Here is a 25,977-nt window from a genome sequence, read left to right on the forward strand (position 1 = left end):
CTCAGCAGGTTTGAGGCCAGCCTGGGTTACACAAGATGCTGACTCTAAATAAATAAATCAAAACCACCACCACCCCCAAACTGAAGGTAGAAAAAAAAGAAAAGGTCATGGAGAGGTTAATTTAAGTTTGTCACATATCAAGTCAGATGTGCTGGCACACGCCTTTAATACCAGCACTCAGGAGGCAGAAGCAGGGGGATCTAAGTGACCAGCCTGATCTACAGAGTTAATTCCAAGGCTACACAGAGAAATCCTGTCAGGAAAAACAGTTGTTACACATGAATCCTGCCAGAGGTCTAGTCTCAGAGACTTGCAGGACACTGTTACTTCACCACCTAAGGATCACACGTATGTACACGTCTGCAATGCCGTGTGCATCACAAGCTGCAGATCCCCCACACACACACACAAGCCCCAGAGGCTCCTTCCTGCTGGGTCTGTCCCTGAGAGTTGTCTGGCCCAGGCTTTCCTTGCTGTCTTCCACTCTGCATGACCACCCCAGGTTGGTGCTCTGAGGAAGACGCCTTCCCTCCGGCTCAGCACTGATAGTTATTTAGGTAAAGCAGCAATTGCCAGCCAGGCATGACAGCATGGACTCACCATGCCAGCACATGGGTGGCAGAGGCAAGAGAATCTCTACAGAGTCAAGGCCACTCTGGTCTATAGAGTGATCTCAGGCCAGCTAGGGCTACATCGTGAGATGGTAGAAACAAACAAACACCAAAAGGATACGGCTGCGGGTAAGATGGCTCAGTGCGTAGAGCTGCTTGTCCACTACCCTGACCGACTTGAATTCCATCCTAGGGACCGACAGAGTATGAGGAGAGAACCAGCTCCTGTATGCTGTCCTCTGATCACAACATCACATACATATATACATACATAGTAGTAATAAAATTAAAAAAATTTTTTTTCTTTTTTTTTGAAAACAGGAGCCGCAGCTAAAGGTCCAAACTCTGCTGGCCCAGGACTTGCTTTCCCTTCGTAAGAGACCCCAGGCACCACTCGCCCCAAATCTGTTAATACTCTAGGGACCTTGCCAGCCTGTAGCCAAGAAAACAACCTCATTCAACTTCCCTGGGACAACAGTTTGGGGACTTCCTATTGAGCAATGTCTCCATGCAGTCACCTTTCAAAATGACCCTAGCTTCCCGCCACAGCTCAGCTCCCCCAATGGACTCAGAGACCCCTGGGATCTCAGCTTCTGGATGCTAAAACCAGGCTAGCAAGGGATGCCCGTGGTGCTGGGGTGTAATCAGCACCAGGCACCTAACAGATGTTCCAGTAAGTATCAGCTGATTGATGGATTACTCAAGGAACTCCTTTTGATGGCATGGGCCAAACCATTTCAAACACAGGGCACAGAAAGGACGGTGGAGTTCCTAAAAGGTTGTGTCTGTTGTCGCACTCCACACTAGGGACCCCTACCTACCTCACAGCAGCATCTTGGATGTCAGTCAGCAGGGACACCCATGGCAGGCTTTGCTGGTGACGTTCATTAACCCATGCAGGTTCCCCATTAGCAGCACTTTGACATTGTAACATTTAGGCTGTCATAGTCTCTACCCACTTGATACTATCAACCTAGCCAGCTGTGGCAAAATGCCTCCTGAGACATGTCCAGCCTTCCGACTGTTTGCTTTGAGTGGACCGTTCAGCCTGGTCTTGGATCCTTAATTCACATCATATATATGGAGAAGATAAGGGGTAAATGGGTGGAGGATGGGTGGATGGATGAAGACATACCTCTGCCCTGTTTGTTGGTGTTTTTAAGGCAGGGTCTCATGTAGCCCAGGCTGGCCTCAAACTCACCCTTGGAGAAAAGGATGACCTTAAATTCTTGGTCCTCCTGCCTCCACCTGTCTGCCTCCTTTACAAATCTCCCCTGCGGGGAGTCTACGTGGAGCACAAGTCCAAAAATGCAGTCAGGTGAGCATCTGGTTCTCAGACTCACTGGACTCTCCTGATAGCCTCTGACCAAGGATGAGGATTGGCCTGTACATCACGAATTCAGCCTATCAAATAAATAGTTTCTCCTTGAGTTCAGGTGGTAACTCGGGCAATAAAGTACTCATTTTATAAGCATGAGGCCCGAATGCCATCTCCAGATCCCATGTAAACATCTGGTGTGCAGAGAGCAAGGTGGCTCCTTAGGAAAGGCTCTGCGGCCAAGCCTGCCAAACTGACTTTGATTCCGGAGACAGGCACACCCAACAGTAGAAAGAGAGAACCCACTCCCACAGAGTTGTCCTCTGACCTCCAGTGGTGTTTATGGCACCTGCCCCTGACACACACACACAATAAATAGATAAATGTAACTAAAATAAAATCTAAAGTCAGGTATGGTGTGGTACACACTTATAATCCCAGTGCTGAGAAAATGAGACAGGTGGGTCCTAGAGATTGGCTGGTCAACCAGTCCAGCATCTTTGAAAGGCTGCAGGCTAGTGAGGGAGCCCACCTCAAAAGGAAAAGTGGGCAGTGTCTGAACCTCAGGAACACACGCACGCATGTACACAGCCTAACGGCATGTATCAGAGCACCGAAGGCACCGCATGGGCAGACCCTCAGGTATTTAAAGCCTGTGATGGTCACTCTTTAACTGTCAGTTTGACATACACACAACCACTTGGACAGAAAGTCCTAATTGAGGAACTATCTAGATCATGGTGGCCTGTAGGCATGTCTGTTGGGGATTGTTCTGATTGTTACTTGATGTACGAGGATGAAGCCCACTGTGGGTGGTACAATTCCTTAGGTAGGAACTCTGTAACTGGTTAAGAGATGAGTGAAGGAGCAAGTACCATCCACGCATTTCTCTCTCTCTCAGCGCTTGACTGTAATGTGACAGGACAAACTGTTTCAAGTTCCCTGCTCCCGACCTCCCCACGGTAATGGGGTGGAACTCAAAACTACGATCCAAAAGAGATATAGCTTTCTTCCCCGGAGTCAACTTTCATCAGAGTATTTACAGCGATGGAAATGAAGTTATGAGAACGACCCCCCTCTCTCCAGCCATCAGGACTGCAGTGACCGATAAGGCCACTATTCTAAGGATCCTAACCCTCGGGTGGACTATGCTGAGTACCAGACTGATCTTCTAGTCCTGTCTTTATCCCACGAGCTCTAGAGATCATTTCTCGGTGCTATTTTGATCCAGAAACAACTCAGCTCTCACTTAATCTGCCTAACCATCACACCCAGTCCATCGTCAGTGGGCAAGGAGGGTGAAAGTCTTCCAACCTGCTGATAACAGAGTCTGGGCTGGCCTGAACCTAAGGGCCATCACAATCTTAAATAGATAAGTAACTGAGAATAACCAGGAATAAAGCCCCAGTTGGTAGGATACTAAGTATACCCAGAGCCCTGGGTTCCTTCTCTAACACTGCATACATCAGGCAAGGCAGCACACGCCTGTAATTCTCAGCACTTGGAAGGCAATGCTGGGGCATCAGAAAAGTTCAAGGTTGTCTTAGCTTTGTACTCGGTTTGAGGACAGCCTGAGATATGTGAGACCCTGTCTTAAAACAGCAACAACAAAAACGATCTCCCATCATCCACCTTGATAAAGGCACTCACTGTGGCAAACTATTCACGCAGGGGATTCTCCCTTGGGCCTCAGAGTCTGCGTATTTAATGAGTTTCCCACCTGAACCTCACCTGATTGACCCAGGAACCCCACTTAGAGACAATCTATGAAGGTCAGCCTCAGCTCTGCCGCTAATCACTCATTTTGTGAGGTAGGGGTGTGTGTGTGTGTGTGTGTGTGTGTGTGTGTGTGTGTGTGTGTGTGTGTGTGTGTGTGTGTGTTGCATGTACAAGCTCATGTAAGTATACACTGTACATATATGTGGAAGGCCAGAGCTCAATGACAAGTGACTTTCTCAATTTTATTGTTCTTAATCTTGTGTGTGCAAGTGTGTGTGTGTGTGTGTGTGTGTGTGTGTGTGTGTGTGTGTGCGCGCGCGCGCATGCGCGCGTGCGTGCGTACACTGAGTGTGTGCATGTGGGCAGGAACACAGAAGTCAGAGGAGTTTTCAGGAGTCAGTTCCTTCTTCAACCATGTGGGTCTCCGGGATCAAACTCAGGTCATCAGGAGTGCCAGCCATGCCCTTTCACCCACTAAGTCATCACCTCCACCTCATTGTTTTGAAACAAGGAGCCCAAGGAGCCCATCAATTTGTCGAGGCTAGCTGGCCAATGAGCTCCAAGTCTCTGCTTCCCCTGAGCTGAGATCACAGACATTCATTGTCAAGCCTGGTTTCAAGCTCAAGCCCTCCCGCTGCAAATACTTTACCAACTGAGCCCCGTCTGTCCCAGCTCCACTTCTATCCCTTGTATATCTTAAGACCAGAAAACAATCCAATTCACAGAGAGCTGCCACTTACAGCCTTACTGATCTAAACGGATTTCCGCACACATATACAGATCATACATCTCTCCTCGCATTTACCAGTACAAAGAGCCCGGGAACAGACTCTACTGCGAGTGTAACCTACTATATTATGTCTACTGCACACTTCATCTTCTCTAGACAAACATCCACCTCACTTCCTCCCCTCCCCTGACTCCCGATCTGCATACCTATGAGGCCTTGGCAGATCTGCTGACTTCCTCTCTCCCGGCATAGACAAATGCATACATACCTTGCCCTCGAACCTCCTCAGATCCGTCCCCTCTCCTTGATCTCCTGAAGACAAGGAGGGACAGCCCTAAATATTCTGTCCCTGCCTGGACACACACCATGCATCATGAAGGCACAGCCCAGGGCTATCAGTGGAGGTGTCTGAGTGATGGGCCTTCAATCTGTCTCTGCACGTTTGCGACCTCATTTTTTTTTTTTTTTTTTGGAAAGTCAAAATGCTGCCTTCATCTTTAAAGATCCAAGACATATTTATGTGTCAGCCCTTCCTAAACTGCCTTCAGCTTTCAGGAGAGTGTGAAAGGGCCATCACTGACCAAGTGGCCATCTGGGTACCCATGACCACTCTAACCCTTAGACCACTCACTAGACCTTAGTGCAACAGTTCTCAACCTGTGGGTCTGGACCCCTTTGAGGGGGGAGTCAATCTCAAAACAGTAGCAAAATTAGTTATGAAGAAGCAATTAAAATAATTTTATGGTTGGGGTTGAGGAACTGTATCAAAGGGTCACAGCATTAGAAAGGTTGAGAACCAAAGCTTTACAGTTACACTGAATTCTGAGGCTGCCTCGCAAGAGAGACCAATGAGGGGAAGGCAGAGTCGAATCTCTCCAGAGGCTCCCAGACACCAGTTACCCCCCCCACTCCCCACCCCCACCCCATCCCACCCCAACCCCATCTCCCTCTGATCCTAATCCTACTGCCCAGGACATATTGGCTACTGGGAAACCAGGCTGCAGCCACCAACACCTTCCCTTTCACGATATGATGGTTAACCCCAATTATCCACAAGATCTAAACTCACCCTAGAAAAAGCCTCTGGACATGTCAGTGAGGTGTTTTCTAGATTAGGGTAACTGAGGTACGAAGACCCACCCTAAATGTGGGTGACATCACTTCATGGGGTGGAGTTCTAGATTGAAGAAAAACATCACAAGCTAAGTACCAACATTCATTGCTCTCTGCTTCCTAAATGTGGGCACCACATTCTGAGTTACTGCACACTGCCAGTCACCATAATCCCTCTGCCTTGATGGACTGTGGACCAAACAAACCCTCCTTCCTTCAGTCGCTTGTTTTTAGCAGGGAGCAATGGAGAAGGTAACACGCACACAGTCATCAAGCAGTAGTGTGGCTTGGTCTCCTTCTCTTCCCGAGAGTGACACAAACAGTTGGACCTGATCTCTCTACGAAGTCCATCCATCTACCACTTTTCCCTCTGCCTCCACTTGTCCCCAAGGAAAATGCCCTGCGTAAGAAAAGAAATTCCACGAATTGCCTGGGTGGTCCTCAGGCCCAGGGTTCCACACCATGGCCACCTCATAAGCAAGTACTTAATGATCAACTCTTCAGTTTGAAGTGAGAGTCCTGCAGAGATATCCTAACCCATGCCACAACGCTGCTCCCTCTGCCCACTATCGCCATAGCAACACTCCTGGTCCCCACACTTCCAATTACACCAGTGTGTTTCTGTGTCTTCCCCCAGACCACACTGGGTCTGTCCCTAGCTTCTTCAGCCATTACTTGGTCAATTACAGATTCTTAAAAAAAGTAACACATTAAGCCTGCCCCTCTTTCCAGTTCTCCATCTCTGCCTACACTGCAAACACTTGCATACTAATAGCCCCATCTTTGGTTTAAAATATAGACCTTTTCTTAAAACACCCAACATAATGAATAAACCTAAATATTAGAAATTGAAATTATTAAGTAAATCATTCCACCTGCAAAGCTTCCATTTGCATACCATTAATTCATGATGCCATCAAAAAAAAAAAACTCATCACATTCTGTATATTAGAAGCTGATTTATGTAAGAATTGAAAAAAAAACGAGCTCAAATTTATGCTGACATGAGGTACACACTCAATGGAGAAAGATTTTTCTTTCCTCCTTTCTACCATTTTTGGGGTGTGTGTGTGTGTGTGTGTGTGTTTAAATCATCCAAGCAGTTGCAATCTAGCATGAAGAGAACGGATCTGAGGAATGGACTGGTATGTAGTAAGATGAAAAATGCAACTGCTTCCTGTGTATGGCGGGCTCGAGGCAGGCTTAGCCTCATGAACACACACACACACACACACACACACACACACACTCTCACAGCACTCCAGTTATTAATGTCAAGAATGCCAAAGATACGCTGGAAAATCATTACCATTCATCGCCACTAACCGCCATTAAACTTCAATCAATTCAACTTAGCACAAGTGTACTTGAGCGGCCCTTACAGTTTCTTATAAATGAGGCTCCGAAGTCGGCCTGACTTATTTCATTGTCCAAGGCACAAAGACAGGGCGCTAAGTAGGGACTGAATGGGGCCTATACGGGGCCCCGCACGATGTTCTTTTAAACATTCTGTCCTAAGTGTTCAACGATCTTTTTCTGCAAGCTGAGAGGTCAGGACGAATGGGCATGGCCCGGAGAAGAACCCATTCCTTCCCAGCTTTGGGGCCTTGCAAGCTACACTCTGCAGATGTCTAAGGGAAGTTTCAAACGCCACCGAAAGTTTAGCAACCGGATCACTCTCTCTCTCATCAAAGACTCCGGTTCTCTAAACTTGAGCCTCTGAGGGAGGCATGAGGAAGGAGACCCAGGGGCAGGGAGGTTGAGGACACCGTGTCGGCCCCGGCTCAGGTGGACACTGTGCCCCAGGCGGGCGCCACGACCTGGCCCTCTGGCCTTCTTCCTACCCCGCCACGAGCAGGGTCCCGGGCGGCTCTCGCCACCCGCCGCAACAATGTAGCCATTGTTCGCGCGCGCGGAGCCGGCGGGCGCGCAGGTGGGAGGCCGCGGGCGCTCGGGCACGGAATGTTCTCCGGACGGGGCGCGCTCGGCGCCGCCCGGACACGCGGCCTGCGCGGCCCCACGGGGACGGCGGAGCCTCGAAGGGGCGGGGCGGGGCGGGGCGGGACGGGATGGGGCGGGGGCAGACGGGGGGGTGGGGCGGAGGAGGGAGAGACAAAGAGGAGCAGGAGAGGAAAGGAGGGATGGAGAGGGTACGAGAAGGGGGGCGGGGAGAGAAGAAAGTGGAGGCAGGAAGAAAAGGAACGATGGGGAAAAGAAAGCAGACGGGAAGTTAAGAAGGGCAGGAGGAAGGAGAGACAAGGTGGTAGAAAGGAGAAAAGGACAGAAGAGATTGGAGGGAGGGAAGAAGAGAGGGTAGAAAAACGAGGAAGAAAGAATAAGTGAGACACACAACAGCCCAGAGGTATGAGAGCCCAGTAAGACTGAGGAAAGAACAAGAGTTCACCCTCATACAGAAAAAGGGCTCCAAGCCCCGCCAAGTCAGCAGCCTTAATCACACCCGGGGCTTTGCATAATTACAGGGTGAAAGCCAGGTCTAGAGGTAGGGAGATACTTAACTGTGTCCCAGGGAAAGCTGAGGGCAGGGACAGGCTGTGAGGCTGTCTCTCCTCCACCCATGCCAACCCCTCAGAGTCTGGATCCTGGAGGAAAAGGTTGGGGGGGGGGGCTGCAGCAACACTGACCACCACGGGCCTGAAAGCTGCATTTCACGTTCCCTTGGATAGGAATCCAGTCTGTAGTGGGGCCACCCTCTGGAGTGCCCTCCCTGGAGGACTGGGACCCTCTGCACGCAAAGAGGTGATTCAATCCTAGTCCCCTCCTAATGAATTAAAAAGTCCTCTTTATTTCATTTGCTGGTTTTGGGTTCATTAAATTTTCCACAGATTTGCAGAGACAAAAGCAGTCAATAAACGCAGACAAAAGTGGCCGCATCAAAAAGGGCAGAGAATTGGGAAAAGGCAAGATAAAAGTGATATCTGATCCCAGATCCGCAGGCGGCGAAGGAGCAGAGGCTGCAGGGAGAATCTCAATGGGCCATCACCCTCCTCAGCCTGCCTCCCATTAGTACCAACTCCCCATTCAAGACAATAGCCAAAGCACTAAAAGTGGTTTTCTTATGCTAATGTTGAAACCCAGCACTCGGTTAAAACACACTTCCCAGAAACCCAGAAACCTGCCTTTTTAAAAATCACACATGTGAAACACACACCAAAAAAAAAAAGAAAGAAAGAAAGAAAGAGAAAAAAAAAATCTCCACATTAATTAGTTCTATTTAAACCCAAGTCTTAAAAAAAAAAGAAAAAAAAAAAAAGAAAAGTGAAGAAACAAATTAATGGTTACTGCCTGGTCACATCTTAACAGTTATTTCCCAGCATGTGTATGTTAGGTAAAAAGAAGTAGAAACACGACTTCTTCAGTTGTTGGAAGAATTCAGGACAGTAAGCCTCACCAAGAGAGAGGTCATCTTCCCGTGTTCTGTCACCCTCAAAAAATCTAAAAATAGTGACCCAAAGTTTTTTTTTTCCAAGTCCTTTACGTTTTCCACAAGCCCTCAGATTCGAAAACATGATTAGTACCAAATATGCTGGCGTATTTACCTGAAAGCCACAGAATGGCAGAGAAGGTGGCCTTCTTTAGGGTCCTGTCAGATGACAGTCAGTGCTACTGACCTCACTCCATACCTGCTATTAGCAAACGAGGCCAAAGTACTCATTCCCTTCCCCCCAGATTCTTTAAAAGTGACAGTAAGCCCAGCACCAAGCATCTGGGTAGTCTGGCTGTCGACCCAATCACTGATTCTGCCCCTCCTGATGTTCTAGACTCTGAGAACAGAGTCTTCAGTTGGCCTTCGTGTGTCCACGCCTCTGATGCTTAGGGAATGGAAGAAAGGAGGGAGCTGCTTCCCTGGGGTTCCCTTTCAAAGGGCGCCCCCAGGCCCAGCAGCTGCAGCTGCCCACAGTGAGGTCCACCTGGCATTGTGGCCCCTGATGTACCAGTTAACAGGCACTGTGCAGGTAGACCTCCCACCGGAGACCCCCAGCCTGAAGACACTGGGCAAGCAGCCCCACCCTGTTCCCTGCGGTTTGCAGCAGCAAAGGCCAGCTGCACCCACAAGGTTTTAGGGCTCTGTTTTTGAGCTTTAACAAGCCAGCTGGGTGTGAGGGGTCACAGCCACATTCACAGTGCATACAACAACCTCATGGTCTCATTTAAAGGGAACTGCTAGTGTCTGGGCACTGAAGCTTTCCGGGAGGGGAATGCTGAGGGAAGAAGGGTACTTAGTATAGGCAAATATCCAATTTTGTCTGCCTGCTTGCAGACTGTCCCGGATTCACTAATCCAGCCCCAGGGGCTGCACTGTGTACAGGGCTCTTGTAGAAGTACAAAAAAAGAGTGAAGTATTTGTGTATTTTTCAGGCTGCAGTGCAAACAAGCCAGCTGCAGGACACAGGCCCTGAGACCCCCACAGCAACCAGGAAATGAGCTTGTGTCCAATAACCACACACACACACACACACACACACACACACACACACACACACACACGCCCCTCTTACTATTAAGCAACTCAAAAGCACATCTTCTCTCCTCATCGCTCAGTGCTCAATGCTCTCCCAAGCCTGCAAGGCCAGAGGAACATCTTGAGAAAGTGAAGCTCCTGGCTAACTCCGGACACACTTCAAGGTGGTCCTCCTTCCAGGCCCGACTTGAATTTGGGAGCAGACCTCAGTGAGTCTGAATTCGGTGCATATTCCCACATCATGTCAGCTCAGTTCCCACCCAAGCACAGATGTAGATTTATCAATCCCAGTCCCAATTAGTTCATGGATGAGCCCAGCCCTGGGTAGGAAGAAGATGTTTGCTTTCCTAGACACGGGAGGCGAGGCAAGAGCCGATCTCCTACAGGACTCCTATTACAAAGAACCTTTTCCTGTGTTACTCTAAGCCCCGCTAGGATCAGGAAAGGCCTCATGGCATTTGGGGGGGGCACCCTAAATCTTCCTAAATGTAATTAATGTTAAAATTCATCAGATGAGCTCTCTATAGAGCAGGCAACACCTGAGTAGAAACTGTATCCAGAAGAGGCCATTTCTAAATCTTGGAACCCTCTAGAGAGAAGCAGCAAGTTAGAGAAAAGGGAAAACAAGACGTAGAGACGCTAGAAGTGAAACCTTCAGCAGGAGGGGCCTGCTTGGTTTAGACTGGGCGTTCTGGGATTAGGGCCCCAGGATAGAACAGAAGCTGGAAGAAGGCAAAAGCCTCAAAACTCAAAGCAAGCTAGCATCCAGAATGTTTCCTCCTAGTTAGGGAGACCAATCCAGGTAGGAACACAGTGTATTCCCTCCTCCATTCCAGACCGACTGAGCTCTTGAAGGGGCCAGACCCCAAGACACACGGAAGCCTACTCAAAAAGGGAAACCGCAGCCAAGGTGAGGAAATGGGCGGGGAGGGGGGTCGAAGGAGAGGTGGCTAGAACAAACAGATAACATCAGGGAGACTTGTGACAAGCCCGCCTATTCCGCCCGCTACCCCCCCCCCGTGCTGTATATTTTGGATTTCACAGTTTATTTACTTTTCTTTTCTGGCACCGAGCCCCCGGAGCATGCCAATACAATATTTGTTTAAACACTATTTTATGCCGCTTGCGAGGGAAACGTTTACTTTCAAATTCTCCAACATCCCCCCAGAGCCTCGTCTGCAAACAGCATATGAGCGTTTTACAACTGTTCCCTTTATCTGAAGCTGTGGGGATTAAACCTTCACACGCCCAGTGAGGGCGGAGGGGCAAGGGGCCCAGGACATCGGGCCACCGAACAGCAAGATGAAGGATGCCCCAACCGGGGAAGAGAGAGGTACAGAACCCATCCCCTCCCAGCCTCTGAGGGATGAAACTACTGAGAGAAGTCTCTCCAACCCCTGCTCCAACTGGGATCAGCTCTGGGAACCACAGGACAGTTACACAAAAGAGAAGGAGAGGCGCTCTGGGGGATCCCCACAAACTCATTGCGTCTTTGTGGCCAGGTCACTCGAGGTGAAGCGCAAGGGCTCCATCCTTAGCGTCCTCAAGCTCTAAAAGTCAGGTTTCCAAGGAAATGAGAGCAATTGCTGCGGGACTGAAAAGAAGCCCAGTGGGTGGACTTCCAGCTCCCGACGCGGCGGGAGCCCTCTCGAACTCACTCAAGCACACGGTCCCTCCCCCCACCCCCCAATCCCGGAGGAAAAAAAAAAGTTCCCCTCTCTCTAAACCCTTAATAGGATTGGCGCCCAACTCTGTCCGCGCCGCTCCTCATCCATCACACACAGATCAAGTTGCAGTAGTGGATTTTTCAAATTCCTCAGCAAATATACTTGTTGAGAGATTGCTTGGGGGGTGTTAAGTGGGGGCTAGAATGAAAGCGAGGAGTAGGGGGAACCGATCCCTCGGCGAAGGATTACACGTGGATCCATTCGAGAAGTCAAGGGGATCTGGAGACCTAGGGTAAGAGAGAAAGGTAAGGAAACCAGAACCGAGGTCCAGAGACTGGTGGAGGGGGGAAGGAGCAACAGGGTTCAACGAGGGGGAAAGAAGGAGAGAGGAAGAAAGAAAAGACTGGGCTCAGGGACGCGGACTCACAGCGCGGAGAAGTGGAGTTGCAAGTTTCCAAGTGGCCGGCGGCAGCGGCAGCACACCGCACGGGCGCGCTCCCAACTGCCCATCTAAGGGAGCTTCGGCGCACCCCAGACCCCACGTCGCCCCCAAACAGTTCCAGGCTCCGAGCGGTGCCACCGGTCAAAGACCGGCCTACCCGAGCAACCCAAGAACAAGAAGCACTTCCCCTCAAGTGGAGGGCAGCGGTAATAAAATCGACCCCAGACACGAGTTCTGATCCCCAAGATCCTCCTTAAGCCTTGCCGCTGCTGGACCAGAGCAATAATCAGAGTTGCCCTCTCTGGCCGACCCCCTAAAATCAGTGTCACGATCTCGATTCCGGCAACACTCCGAAGACCGCACAGCATCTCAGCCGAAGCTGGCCAGGCTAGGAAGTGCTTCGCCACCAAGAGTAAGGGGGGAAAAAGAAAGGAAGAAAAGAAAAGAAAAAAAGGGGGTGGGGAAGCCAATGCAACTTTACCGAGGAGACAAAAGTTTGCCTCTAGCACGCAGGTGGCCTCTCGGGCGCGGGGCAGTGGTTGTAGGGCCCCATCCCAACTTGGCTGGAGTGGGACTGCCGAGTGCCGGGGCTCGGGCCGCCGGGGCGGGGCTGGCCGGGCAGAAGATGGGACCAAGGCGGGCGGGGGACCCGGCAGTCCCAAAGGACACCAGGCCAGCAGCTCCGGGAGGCTGCGAAGCTACGCACGGCCCGCGCTCCTTCCTCTGGCTCCTCCTCGCCTTCCTCCGCGTCCTCTGTAGCCGCCGCCGCCTCCCGCTCCTCCTCGAAGTCTCATTGATGAGAGGAGTTTGAAAAAAAGTCCGCGGAGCCGTGCTGCCTCGGCTGGCGAACGCCGGCACTCCTGCAATCCATCAGCGTCTCCGGGATGGCGCAGCGCCCCCGCGCGCCGAGCATGGGCACACCCGGATAGTCGCGTCCTTAGCCTGTCCGCCCCCGCCGCGTGCACCCCGCCTCTGAGGATGGGGGCGGGGGAAACACCACCCTGGAGGGGGCTAGCGAGAGGGCGAACACAGATTCCCCTCCACTAGAGCTCCAGCAAGGAAAGCACCCCTCCTGGAAAGTTCGAGTTGGGGACCAGAGAACCCTGGGAGTTAGGGACTGGGGGCGAGGATAACGACCCAGACGCCACTCTGGAGGAGAGGAGCTGGAAATATCGCAGATTCTTCCAACCTAGCTCGGAGGAAATAAAGCACTCCTACTGGAAAGTTCCAGCTACGGGAGCACACGCCAGTCTCAAACACTTTTTCTAAGGCGCCGGGGTGGGGGGTTGCTAACTCAAGTCAGATGAGCTCTGGAGCTCGGGCGCTGCGACTGCTGGTTTCAATATCTGAACTCCCCCTTTCCTCTCAGCCCCCTCAGCCCTCCGCCGGTTGTTCCCAAAACTCCCTGACCCTCCAGCGCCGTAGCAGGAAGAAGACACACGTGGGATGGGAAGCAAGACTGGATTCACGCGGGCCCTCCTCGCCCGTGCAGCTAGTGCAGGTGCCGGGGGCACCCAGACGCCCCTTGCCACGGCTCGCTCTTGCCGCCATCTGAGAGCACGCTGGCGACAAATGACGCCAGCCTTAGGCTTACTGCATATGTTTTGTAGTGAGGGGGGTTTGTTTTATTTATTTTTTTTTTTCGGAGACTCCACTGAAGCTGCTTCAGCCAGATGGAAGTAATCAGAACTCAACAGAGGGAGAAGGAAGAATTAGGCTCACTGAAGTTGCAGGCCAAAGTGTAGATGAAGCTGTGCATGAACGCGTTTGCCTAAGTAGCCCTGGTTCTTCCACACAGTCCAGAACTGTCCACTCCGAGAAGCAAGCAGGCAGCTAATTGTCGTGCCCTCCCAAGCCATGGGACTCCACTTCCTCTTGGGCTCTGCTCCTAAAAAGCTGACCATGGGACTTCTTTATATTTTTGCCTGACATTTGTGGAAACCGTGTGTTCTAGTTACTTTGTATTATTTAACTTGTCACAGGGTCTTCTCCTTTTAAAGGTGGGATGGATGGCTGATGGTTGATGAAGCTGCAAAACTTGACCACGGTAATCTAAGGTTGGTACAGTTAAATAGGTGTTTGAGGATGTTGGTAGCATCTCTTTCCAGCCCCTCCTGTCTAAAATGCAAGAGAACCGAGACTCCAGACCAATCCCACCCTGCCAAGGAGATGGGTCCTTCTCAGCCCATTTTACTCACTGAATCAATCCCTCTTGATGGACCGCAATTATCCTATGGGCTCTCCCCTAACTCTTACTTGTTTCTGTAAGTCAGTATCTCCGTACTTTTTGAAATAGAACCCAAGGCCATCCTCCGAGATCCACCTCTGAGCCCCTAAGTTTTACATTTAAATTTTTTTCCATGTATTTATTACCTGGGGCAGGGTCACAGTCCTCTGGCAACAGTCAGAGGGCAGGGCAGAAGGGGGCTGTTTCTCTCCTTCCATCTTGTAACTGCTGAGAATCCAACCCAGGCTCACACAAGCACTTTATTGACCTAGTCACCTTATTGGCCTTGACTTTTACTTTCTAACAGATGGGGAAGTGTTGTGTCCCCGTTCTTCATTTCCTTCCTTCCTTCCTTCACTCCTTCCTTCCTTCCTTCCTTCTCTTTCCCTCACATGAAAGAAGCACCTATTTTTTCTTTATCTGAGGGAGGGGGAGGCATAAAATACTACAACGATTTGATGCCAACTTTGTTTTCCTCAAAGTAGGCCTCGCAGATTGGAAGACAAGGAGTGGGGAAGTGGCAGTGCTCAAATGTAAAACTTTCTGGAGGGGTATGACGATTCGTAGTGTGCCGTGACAAAACTTTTCCTGGGGAGCCACAGCGCGTGTTTACTTCTCCACACCCCAGTCCCGAGGTAGGAACCCACGACAGTTCAAAGTATGGACACCACCAAAGTCTGACTTGGTGAACCAATGAGGTTTTTGCTTGCAGGATATGGGCGAGGAGCTACTCACAGGAGCGGGAATCACTCAAAGACAGCTGCGTTACCGAAGCCCACCCCAGCATGGTGACAGCTCAGAAAGCTGGGAACCCATGCACAGCCTCCAGACAGATCAATAGGCCGGAGTGTCCTTTCCAGATGCCTGGTTGGGCTAAACCTCTTCCCGTCGGCCAGACTGGTCTCTGCTTCTCTCAGGCAGCTGGTCTGGTCTTAGAGACTCTGCCGCTTGGCTTGTCTGAGAGTCTCCTCTGCAGCTCTGTTTCTTCATTTGAGGGAGACTCTCAACTTTTATTATTTACTCTGGCAGGGAGGGGCCTAGTGAATCTGGTAAGTTCCAGGGCCTTCCTGAAGCTATTTTGAGTTGTTTACCTTCCTGTTTAAAGAGCTTCCCTGCAGGATGGACTCTCTTTCAATCTCAGAGGAAGCCTAGGTTAGGCAGCATGTGCCTTTAGGCCTGAGACTTCAGAGGCAGGCAGATCTGAGATGAGAGGCCAGCCTGGTCTACATTGCCAGTTCCAGACCAGCCAGGGACACATAATGAGACCCTGTCTTAAAAAAAAAAAAGAGTAATACTTAAAAGAAAAACTTACAGAAACCAATATGGATAATGTAGGATAAAGGGCCATGGAGAGGGGTCAGAGGTCAGGGCACTTGCTATGGATCTATTCTGACCTAATCAGTTCCCTAGGACTCACATAAGTGAAAGACAGGACAAACTCCAGCAGATTGTCCTCTGACCTCTACATACCATCTGTGACATGTGAGCCCCCCCCACAAATACATGTAAAAAAAAACAAGAAAAACAGAAAGATACTTGAAACAGGCTTTTCCTTGTAAACCTCAGAATATCAACCCATCCTCCCAGCTGCTTCTCTTCACTCCTGCTGAGCTTTCTGGACACAGATAGCAAAAGTGAGCCCTCTCCCTCCCTTGGCTCCATTTAATGACCCCATTCATATCTGCCCCGTGAAGCCAGGACTCATTTCTCCTGGCTGGAATATTCGCAGAGTCAGCTGATTACTTCATTACCAGCTTGTCTCTCTTGCTTTCTTTGTGTTGTAAAGTTTGTGGAGAAATTTAAACAAATCAACGTCCGGAGGGAGAGATTGCTTTCCCTCTGTTTTTCTTCTTGGACCAGCTCAACTCCTGCAGGAATCTAGGCCTTCACCAAACCTTTCTGGCTTATTTTGGCAAGAAAGTCGTAGAGGAGATGAAGATGGAATGTTTGGGGTTTGAGGGGAGCTGTGCAAACATCACATCCTACTGTCTCTAGATGGTCAGAAGTTGGGAGCCTCAGAAAGAGGAAGAGAGGGTTTGGAATGCAACACTGTTCTAGCAGAGGAAGCCCTTGTAGGCACTGGGACACTGAATGCTCATCCCAGAGTTTATATTCAGTGTAGGGCATTAGTTAAGTCCAGCTTCCTTCAGCAGCTTTCTGTGTAGCCGGTGCTAGTGTCGTGACACCCATCACAGTGAGTAGCACTCACAGCATCCATCCTTCCAACTCATAACCACAAAGTTGGTAAAGACAAAAGACAAGGAAGGCACTTTGAGAGAGCATGGGACCCATGGGCAGAAAGGCCTGTCCTGGGGAAGTTAAGTACAGAAAGATGAAAGACGACGAGAGTGGGACATGGCTTTTCTAATCCTTCTTGATGATATTAATGCGAATGTTCCCTGTAGTCTCATACATTGGAATGCTTAGTCACCAGTGAGTGGAACTGTTTGGGAAGGATTAGGAGGTGTGGCCTTGTGGGATGAGGTCTGTCACTGAAAGTGAGCTTTGAGGTTTCAAAACCCATCCAACACCCCCCTGCCCTTCTCTTCCTCCTCCTCTCTTCCCCTCTCCTCCCCACCCCCTGCTCCTGTCATTATGATAATGGACTAACCCTCTAAAACTGCAAGCAAGCCCCAATTAAATGCTTTCCTTTATAATTTGCCTTGGTCATTTTGTCTCCATGTGTAAGTATGTACATACATGTGTGTGTGTGTGTGTGTGTGTTAGTATTTACAAAGGCAAGAACACAACACATCAGTGTTGTTCCTCAGAAGACATCCACCTTTACTTTGGGAGGGAGGGGTTGTTTATTTTGAGAGGTTATTTTTAGATTTATTTATGTTTACTTTCTGTACATGAGTGTTTTGCCTGCATGTGTATCTGTGTATCACATGTGTGCAGTGCCTGTGGAGGCCAAAAGAGGGTATTGGATCCTTTGGAGCTAGAGTTACAGATGACTGTAGGCTGCTATGTGAGTGTTCGAAACCTGGTCCTCTGCGCTAGGAACGAATGTTCCAACTGCTGAGCCTTCTCCTCAGGCCCACCTTTGCGTGCCCCTACTGGGACCTGGGCTCACCCATTAGGCTGGCCTGGCTGGCCAGCAAGCCCCAGGGAGCCAATCTCTGGCTCCCACAGTTGAGATTACATGTTCTATGTTCTGTGACATTACTAGGTCCAGCTTTTTACCTGGGTGCTGAGGACTGAACTCAAAATCCTCCCGCTTTCCCAATACACTCTGCTGGCTGAGCTATGCTACAGTTTCATGAGACAACTATCATTGATGTGTTCTGTCATTTACCAAACCATAGTTAGTTACACTACTAACTAGGGAGCATATCACCAGAACATAATGGCATAAACACACAACATTGAACAAGAAAAGCTACAGTTGGACTCTGCTCCATGGTGTTGGGGACTCAACTAGAAGGCTTCAAGGCTGGCTGGCACCAAGGGATGGAAATGAACTATTCTTATATAAATATGTACTACCACAGAGGGACTGGAGAGATGGCTCAGCGATTAAGAGTGCAGACTGGTCTTACAGGGAACCTGAGTTAGGTTTCCTAGCACCCACCAGGCGGCTACAACCACCTGTAACTCTAGTTCCAGGAATTCAACATCCTCTTCTCACTCCAGTGGGCACCTGCACTCACACACACCCCAACACTGACACAATGCATACAACCATTAAAAAAACAAAATGTCCCTGGGTTCCGGTCCCCAGCTCCAAAAAAAAAAGAACAAAAAAAAAAAAAAAAAAAAAAAAACGAATTAGTCATGATAGCATACACACCATTAATCCTAGCTCTCAGGAGGCAGAGGCAGGCAGATCTCTGTGAGTTCCCAAATGGTCTGGTCTACATAAAGAGTTCCAGGAGAGCCTGATTTACATAGAAAGTTTCAGGACTATGTAGTGAAGCTCTTCGTCTAAAAATATAATAAATGCATAAGTAACACTTTAAATAAAACATTTTATTGTATGTGTATGTGTTTTGCCTTCATTCATGTCTGTGTACCACAAGTGTGCCTGGTGCCCACAGACACCATAAGAAGGTGCTGGGCTCCCTAGTACTACAGTTACAGACAGCCGTGAGCTGTCAAGTGGGTGCTAGGACTCAAAACTGGGTTCTCTAGAAGAGCAGCCTCTTAACCATTAGGGTATCTCTCCAACGCCTAAAAAAATAAAATAAAAATGCAAACAAGTTTCTTTTGTTGTTGTTGTTATTGTTGGTTTGGTTTTGGTTGTTTGTTTATGGTTATTTGGGGACAGTTTCTCTGTGTAATAGCTCTGGCTGTCTTGGAACTCTTGTTTGTAGACCAAGCTGGCCTCTGCCCCTGCCCCAGAGTGCCCATTAAAGGTGTGTATCACCACTTCCCCATGTAATCAAGACTTAGGTGACCACATGGCTGAAAGTGGATGCTGACTGTTGGCCAGGGTCCCTCATCTGCCTCTCTGCCATCTGTAGCTCTCAGTGGCTCTCCATTTCAGGCTAGACAGGACTCACTCATGGTGTGGTAATAACGGTAAAGCACATGCTGCATCTTGTGTCTTACGTGTCTACCAAAGGCCCAAGTGTCCAAGTGTTGGTTTCCACCGTGTGCCTTCCTTGGGAGGCGGTTGAATCTTTAAGATGTAGAGCCTAGAGGGAAGAAGGTAGGTCACTGGGCACACACCCTGGGAAGGGACGTGGGGATCCCTGCCTCTGCTTTTAGTGTCTGCTTCCCAGACCACAGGAAGCAAACAATTCCCCCATGATGCGCTGGCTGCCAAAGTGTACAGCATTGTTACAGAGCTGAAAGCAGTACAGCTGCGTGACCATTGACCTCAGAAACCATGGTCCCGAATAAAACTTCTCTCCTTTGATTACCTCAGGGGCAGGAAAGATGACTTAGTGGGTAAAGGTGCCTGCCACCGAGTCTTCTCCTACTTTCCCTATTTTGTGTGTGTGTGTGTGTGTGTGTGTGTGTGTGTGTGTGTGTTTGTGGGACAAAGACAGAAACAGAGAGAGATAGAGACACAAAGAGAGAGACAGAGTATTCACAAGTGTCACAGCACAGTGTAGAAGTCAGAGGACAATTTGTGCATCTTCCTCCCTACCATATGGGTTCCAAAGATCCAGCTCAGGTCTCAGGGTTGGTAGGAGTCCCTTTATTGTCTAAGCCATCTCATCGGCCCCAAGTCATACATATCTGATGAAGATTTAACATCAAAATTGGATGCAAAATACACATTGGATTTCAGAGACCGAATGTCGATGACGATGATGACGACAATGATGATGGTGGTGGTGGTGATAATGATGATATCTTATATTAACCATGGCTTATATGAAGTTAATATTGTCAGCTTTTGAGGACGTAAAATCACCAAAGAAGCCTGTAGGCACAGCCCTGAAGAATGATCTCAACCGGGTTGGCTTATGGGCTTGTCTGGGAAGAAGTGTCTAGACTGGGTTCACTGAGACGGGAAGACCCATCCTAAATGTGGATGGCACTGTGAGTTAGGATCCTACACTGAATGAAAAGGACAGAGCAGGGGCTGGGGGCCCGGGGGAGGTAGAGAGGATCAAGCATCAAAAGCAAGAGCTGCCCTTCATGATAAGCATGTATAAGTTCCTGAGTCCCATCCCCAAGACCAAGCGGGGTTGGGGGGAAGCACTCACTCCATTTTTCTACTCTATCTTCACCTCAACACAACAAGACAGTTGGTCTAAGATGTTGGCTCACACTTAATCCCAACACTCAGAAGCACACACACACACACACACACACACACACACACACACACACACACACACACACATACTATGCATATATATATGCCACATACACTCTACATGTACACATATACACACTCTATGCATACACATACACTATATACATACATCCACACACCACCACCACCACTACCACCACCACCAAATAAACCAAACAGTTAATAAAAATTTCCCTTTTCAGACAAAATACCCCACCGCGTCCTAGTGACACAGGTTTGTCAGCCCAGCTACTCAGGAAATTAAAGTTTGATATTAGCAAGTCCTCGCATGGCAGGAAGAGTGCCCCAGGCCTTACAAATATCAGACAAGCGCTCTGCCACCAAGCTACACCCCAGCCTGGAGTTATTTTTCCAAAGCTCTGATCCAAGGAAGAAACTGAAATACCCAGGGACCGGCTTCTAGTCTATAGGGTGTCCTGGTGTGTGTGTGTGGGGGGGCACAAAGGAAAAAAATCACATCTGTGAGTGCACGGGTTTTACGTATGTTGGTGAGTTTTGTCACTTTGACACAAACCTGGACGTACCTGGAGACAGGTAAGGAACTGTCTTCCAGATTGGTCTGTGTGCATATCTGTTGAGCATTTTCTTGGTTTCTGAGTGATGTGGAAGGGTTCAGGCCGCAGTGGGCGGTGCCACCGAGGGGCAGGTGACCCTGGGATGTGTAAGAACTCAGGCTGAGGGAGGCAGGAAGAACTAGCTGGTCAGTAAGCAGCACTCCTCCATGGTCTTTGCTTCAGTTCCTGTGCCCAGGTTCCTGCCTGGAGTTCCTGCTTTACGTCCCTTCATGGATTGTGGTGTGGAGGTATGAGCCAAATAAACTCCTTTCTCCCTAAGTTGCTTTTGGTGTTTATCACAATTATATCTCTCCTTATACTAGAAGTGTTTGAACATTTAAAGTGACTTTTGTTATTTTTTTTTAATTTATATCAGGTACTTTTCGTGTGCTTTGTCAAAATATGCAACGAAGCAAAGAAAGGAAGGGTGTGTTTTAGCTCCTGCCGCAGTTTATTACGGTGGTAGAAGCTTGAGGTCACACGGGTGTTCACAGTCAAGAAACAGGGAGAGATGAACGCTGGCTCCTGGGTCAGTCAAGATTCTCTAAGGGAACAAAACAGGTAGAATGCATGTAAATATATTAGAAGGGGATCGCTTAGAGTGACTTAAAGATGTGGTTGGCTAATCCAACAATGGCTTCCTCCTGACAGAAAGGCCAAGAATCTGGTAGCTGGATGTCTCAACAGCCCCAATCTGGTGTTGGAGCCCTGGAGGATTCCTAGAGAGAGAGATCTTGCTCCTCAGTCTATGTTGGGATCCCGAGGAAGCAGGTTCCAATACCAGTGCCAGTGAAGGAGTGCTTCAGCAGCAGGGCAGACGAACTTGCCAATGAATGCAAGAACAAGAAATAAAAGGACAAAGGCTTCATCCTTCCATGTCCTTTTATGTGGGCTGCCATCAGAAGGGGTGGCCCAGATTTACCTCAAATGATCCGAAGAAGAAAATCACCGTTAGGGCTGGAGAGAGAGAAGACTCAGAGGTTAAGAGACACTGATGGCTCTTCAGGAGGACCCCAGTTGGCTTCCCAACACTCACATGGAGCTCGCAATTGCCTCCAGTTCCAGTTCAATGTTTTCTTATGACCTCTGTGGTCACCAGGCATGCCTGCAGTACACAAACATACATGTAGGCAAAACAGCCACATGCGTAAAATAATAAGTAAATAAAACCACTGGAGGAAAAACCAAATCCCTCCAAGGCACACCAAGCACTTGGGTTCTAGATTCCAGATGTGGTCCAGTTGACAACCAAGACCAGCCATTAGAGCTCCCCTTGTCCTTTTGATCTTTTTAAATTTACTTTATTAGTTCTGGGTCCTGACCCTTACAATGGCGGCATTGGGACTTAGGATCTCAGTTGCCCAGTCTGGAAGCTCCCTCACAGACAGGCCCAGAGGCTTGCCCCTGGGATCGTAGGTCCTGCCCAGCTGGCAGTTTTGCTGAGCATCACACCCTGTGTCTTTGCATGGACAAATCCCATGAGAGGGCCATGGCAGCATTAAGCAGATGAGAAAGGAGAAGCCCAGCATGCACTTCCAGTGCCTCAGTGATGAAGCGAGCAATGCCAGTAATCAGCTGTGAGAGAGTGAGCAAACACAGCTGTGGTGGTCAGAGCATTTGCACAGCCCGACCTCCAGTCTTGAAAGTTAGTTCTCAAAGCCTTGGGATCAACTCAGGCCCTTTAGAAGGTCCATGATAGGGATTGGGTAAGTATCTCCCAAAGGCACAGGCGTCGAATGCTGGAGCAGGAGCCTGGGACTCCATCAGGAAATAGAATCATAAGCGGTCTGGGCTAATGGGAATCAGAACCTGGGGACACTTCCATAATTTTACCTACAGGGAACTTTGAGGCTCTGATCCTTCCTCATTCTCCCTCACTTTGAGGAAGAGAACATCTTCTGCAACATGGTCACATAGCCCAGGCTGGACTTGAATTCACTGTATAGTTGAGAATGATTCTCCTGCCTCCACTACTCAGGGCTAGGATTATAGGTGCGTGTTATCACATCTGCTATGTGTACTGCTGGGGATCCTGCATGTTAGAGCATTCTCTCTGTGTCTGTCTGTCTGTCTCTCTCTGTCTCTCTCTGTCTCTCTCTGTCCCTCTCTCTCTCTCTCTCTCTCTCTCTCTCTCTCTCTCTCTCTCTCTCCCTGTGTGTGTGTCTGCCTCTCTCTGTCTCTCTGTGTGTGTCTGTCTCTCTCTGTCTGTCTCTGTCTCTTTCTCTCTCTCTCTCTGTGTGTGTGTTTGTGTCTGTCTGTCTGTCTCTGTCAGTCTCTGTCTCTCCCTTCTCTCTCTCTCTCTCTCTCTCTCTCTCTCACACACACACACACACACAAACACACACATACACACACACAAACACACAGAGACAGACACACACAAACACAAACACACACACACACACAAACACACAGAGACAGACAGACACAGAGACAGACAAACAGACAGAGTACCACCTGACTTGAATAAGAGAGCATCCATGCAGGTTGGCTGTTGAAGGACGATTTGCTTAGCCCCTCCTTTGGTCACAGAAACCTTTTGCGTTGGTTTTGGTGGCATAGCCAGTGTGGTGTCAAAGAAACTGGAGGCTGTGCTGTGTAGTCTCCCGGTAGGACAAAGCCACCCTACAGATGTAACTAAGTTAGGGACCTTGGAAGGCAGAACTTGGGCTCGGCCCAGTCAGTCCTTGAAGTGGAAGGGATGGATGAACAGTGGGTTAGGGAGCTGGTCTCCATAGCCCCTGCTAGCTTTGAAGATGGGTGAAGGGCCTCGGATTAAGGAAGCTTCTAGAAGCTCAGAACTGTTCTGGTTCTTTGTGGTTGTGCTTGTGTGTTTGCCTATAAAGGATTGTGTATGTCATGGTGTGTGTGTGTGTGTGTGTGTGTGTGTGTGTGTGTGTGTGTGTGTGTGTCCTAGAGCTCATCCTAAGGAGTTGTTCCTCAGCTGCCACTTCACCTTTTTGAGACAGACTCTCACTAGAACCTGGGGCTTGCCCATTACCTAGGCTAACCTGGCTGGCCATTGACTCCCAGGGATCCACTGTCTCCAGCCACAGCAATGGGATTACAGCCACACCTCTAACTTTTTTAAGTGAGTGCAGGGGATCAAACTCAGGTCCTTGTGCTTTCCAGACAACCACTGTTACCAATTTAGCCATCTCCCCTACCCCCATTGCTGGCTTTGAAGATGGAGTAAGGGCCCTGGGCTATGGAATGCAGCAGCTTCTGGAATCACTCTTTTTTTCACAGCCAGCAAGAAAACAAAGTTCTCTGGGAACTGTCAGGAACCAGCTTCTGCCAGCAGGCCCCAGGAGCAGGGGCCGTCCTCCACCGGAGCCTCAAAACAGGCTTGATCCACCAGATACTCTGGTGAGGTCTCCACCGGGCTTCTTGACCCTCAGACAGTAGAGATGCACATTTGTGTCCTTTTAAGCCGTGAAATCTGTGGTTATCCGTTACTGTGCGTGTGGGAAAACTATTAGGGCTGGTGAGATGATTCAGCGGATAAAGGAACCTGCCGCCAAGACTAACAACCTGAGTTCCATTCCCAGGACCCACGAAGTGAAAGATGGGAACCAGCTCCTACATGCTGTGATCTCCACACAGATCCGGGGCTGACTCTAGTGTCTGTGTGCCCTTGATAAACACCTAGCTTTTGGGGCTTCCTCCTTCCACAAAGGCAGTTTGTCTTGCACTGATTCTCTGCCCTGTGTGTACTTTATTGGCCTTGAAGTTTGGCAAGGAAGTACGTCTTTTCTCGTGACAAAGCCCGGGATCCAGACTGCGTTCATCAGAAAGACTACAGGGAGTGGGTGAGGTCAAGGGAAGCTGCAGGGGAAGAGCCATACACTCAACTGCGCGTGCGCATGTCTGTAAGCGAGCCCTGAGGGTATTCAGGACCGGAAGTGAGCATAGATCACTCTGATTTTCCCAGACCTCCTAAGAGTTCCCTGCAAGCTTAGGCTTTGGCAAATGTATCGAAGCTTCTGGGAGAAGCCTATGTAGACTTAGTTCGTCATCTTCCCTCCCACCTTTACAGACCCCTCCCTGGGGCATCCGGGCAGAGGGTCTACCTGGCATGGGGGCAAGAAGTCAGAATGACAAGAAGACTGCATCGTCTCCTTCCACAGCTCTGCGGCCTCCAACTCTCTGCTTTGATCCGGCGCAGACAGGCCCGGGTGCTCCCTGTCTGTTCCTGTCGCTGGGCCTCAGCCAAGGTTGGAATGTGGGAGGCCTCTGTGGCTTGGGGCTCCCCACCCTGTCTGAGCGCCACACCTTCTAAAATTGGGGCAAACTCTGCAGGTGCTTGAGTCCCATCACAAAGTAACTTGTTACCCAATGCCTAGCCTCAGTTTCCCCATTTGTCAAACAGTAAATACCACTTACCCAAAGAAGGTTGTTGCAGAATAGTTATTATTATTATTATTATTATTATTATTATTATTATTATTATTATTATTATTTTCATTTGGTTTTGAAACAGGGTCTCAAATAGCCTAGGCTGGCCTCAAGCAAGACATGTGATCAAGAATGGCCTTGAGCTTCCTAGCCTCCTACCTCCACCTCCAGAATGCTGGGATTACAGGGATGTGCCATTACACAGTGTTCAGGCAGGGCTTGTGTGCATGCTACGCCAGCATGCCCCATCAGTTCCAGCCCCAGCCCCGCCCACATATTCATATGTACATGTATGGGATTATTTCTAAGGAGCAGTAAGTATGTCTGTACCTTGAATCTTCTAAATGTCAACAAATGGCCACTTTTATTGTTTGTTATAACATTAACCAAGTGGCTATAATGTTGGGAAGGTTTGAGCAGCATAGTTCTCTCCCTCGCCCCGGATTCTACATCTTACAGGAGCAGGTAATAGATGAACCTGGGTCCCTGGGGTCTGCCTGTCCCTGGAACTCTGTGTTAACTCCAGTATCCCCATCTCTTCCTGGTCTAGTGAAATGTGGCAGGCACTGGCTGCTGTCCCAAGCTGGAGACTCAGAGAGACAGTGGTGCCTGACACCTGATAGTGTGTGTGTGTATGGGGGGTGTTGTGTGTGGTGTGTGGTGTGTGTCAGTGTATGTGTGTATGTGCGTGTGTCTGAATGTATGTGGGTGTGTGTGGGTGTGGGTGTGGGGAGGTATGGGGCTTGTGGGGGGTGTGAGTATATGGGGGTATGTGAGTGTGTGTGTGAGTGTGTGGGGGTTGTGTGTGGTGTGTGTCAGTGTACGTGTGTATGCGCATGTGTTTGAGTGTATGTAGGTGGGTGTGGGTGTGGGGGTGTGTGGGGTTTGTGGGAGTGTGTGAGTGTGTGGGAGTGTGTGGGTGGGTGTGAGTGTATGTGTGTA

Source organism: Rattus rattus, chromosome 10 (genome assembly GCF_011064425.1).
Source record: "Rattus rattus isolate New Zealand chromosome 10, Rrattus_CSIRO_v1, whole genome shotgun sequence".
Classification (NCBI taxonomy): domain Eukaryota; kingdom Metazoa; phylum Chordata; class Mammalia; order Rodentia; family Muridae; genus Rattus; species Rattus rattus.